Consider the following 2,297-nt stretch of genomic DNA (forward strand, 5'->3'; position numbering starts at 1 on the left):
AGATCTTTCACCGTCTATAGCCGGGTACCCATTCCCACCTGGGTGAAGTGAGGAAAATTCGTGTAAAGTGCCTTTCCCAAGGACACAACGTCGGGCCCCTGACGGGATTCGAACCCACGACCTTACGGTTGCGAGTCCGAGAGCCTAACCACTAGACCACCGACGCCACTGTTTATGTTTGTTACTCTCTTGTAAGCCTCTAATCACCAGCACTTATATGACCTTATTGTGTTGCAAGCGCTGTAAAACCCTTACTAAAAGTAAACTAGGCGCCGGTAGGCCGGACGTTAGACAGGAGGAAGAGATCAGATAGAAGACAACTCACTTACTCTTTCCCTGACCACTTTCTCCAGCTTTGTCCACACCCAGCCTCTGGGTGACCACCTCATCTCTGGTCGTGTAGCCTTATAGCCGCCAGTTGGTCTACCCCTTCTTCTTTTTCTATTTGGTTTGTGTGATATAAGATATGGTAATAATGACGTCATTTTAACAGACACAATAACTTGTAATATGATTATAACATGGGGTGAGACCTCGTTGGTCATTGTATAGTTTTAGCTCCCATTTCTACACTCGTAAGGTTGTTTAGTGGGGCCTCCGAATTCATCGTCCATCTCCGATAGGACGGAGACAGATGGGTGCATGGAGACCCTCAAAAACTACACAAGACAACCCAAGTTCAGAACGCCATACTGGGGATCCGAACCAGAGCCATCCGCCTAGAATGATATCTACGGAACTAACGGTGCACCCGGGATGAGACCAAGACCGTTATCGGCTGACATTTCAATAAAAAAAGAGAAGAAGTTGACGGCATAGTTATTGGATATCTGTTTATTAGTATATTATATGTGCATGTGTATCTGAACGGGTTGTTGTACATGAACTGTACATTGAATGGGTCTGGAGGCATGGAACGTGTCATTGTGTCAGCTGTCTAAGTTCTGTTTCTTGTGAAGCACCTAGAGCCTCCAGGGAGTGGACGCTACCAAAATTATCATCATCATCATCATCATCATCATCATCATCATCATCATCATCATCATCATCATCATCATCATCATCATCAGTTTTATTTATTTATATTTTTTTAATTTCCTTGAACCCTTTCAACACCTTAGCCTAAGCCTATCTGCGAGGCAGGACTGAGTTTAACGTCGATCACCGGAAAGGAACGAGCCCACTCGATGGAGAGCCTTGAAAACTGACCATACAAGTTACAACACAGGTTTAAGAACGCCTCATTTTGATGGATGTTCGAATCAGAGCCTCCCGCACCATAGCCCAGGAAAGATGCTAATATATCGGATATTTTACCAGATTTAATAAAAAGGGAGGGGGGGGGGTAATGTGTTGTAGGCCTAGATTTTATTTTTGCTCTGCAGACGTCTCTGTTCGCAACGAAACTCTCAGAAATCACAATCGCTTATGAAAATGGACTCCTCTAGATCCCCCCCTAAGAAAAAGCACTTTCCCCGTCACTTCCTCTTACATTAAGTATCTAGCAAAAGAGTTCGTGGCAGTGATGTCACCCACGTAAACGAACGGGGGCTGCCTGTGCCCGCTCAGGAACTCTGAACCTCAAGGGCAAGAAATGCTCAATACAACAGACAGATGAGTACTTTTCAAGACTCACGTAGAGCCGTCTCAGCGGTCGATGGAGGAAATCTACAAGCTTGCACTGAAATATGGAGGCAGGGCGGTGTTCATTATACTAGAGCTCGCGGGGAGCAGTGTGGGGTCTCAAATTGTTCATGTAAATGGGGACAGCCGGCCAAGCCGATGAGGAACGTCTCTACTGCGAGCTCTCATCATCATCATTGCCTTTCTCACCCTGGGGCAGGACATAGGCCAAGAACAAAACATTCTCCACCTTTCCCTATCCTGGGCTAGTCCCTTGATGTCACTCCACGTCTTCCCACTTTTCTGTACATCCATTTCCGTGACTCTTCTCCAGGTTCCACGAGGTCTTCTCCTTGATCTTTTACACTGCGAGCTCTAGTTGTATATTATAATTATTGTTATAGGCCTATATAATAACCTCTTTCTCTCTCTCAACATGCTAACAGAGTTGTGCCCCCTGAGCTCAAATCCTTCGCCCTCGGCATACAGTGGACGCTGCTCAGACTCCTAGGTAACTCCCGGTAGTTTTTTCGACTTGTTTTTTTTTTTCTAAATCAGGGTATACGCCATTTTGTCATTTGTTGACTGTTTGGGTAAAAACATACGTCAGGTCTATGTCTGAGATCATGTGTGCGTGCGTATATATATATATATGCATGTGTGTGTGTGTGTGT

Source organism: Aplysia californica, unplaced genomic scaffold (assembly GCF_000002075.1).
Source record: "Aplysia californica isolate F4 #8 unplaced genomic scaffold, AplCal3.0 scaffold00126, whole genome shotgun sequence".
Classification (NCBI taxonomy): domain Eukaryota; kingdom Metazoa; phylum Mollusca; class Gastropoda; order Aplysiida; family Aplysiidae; genus Aplysia; species Aplysia californica.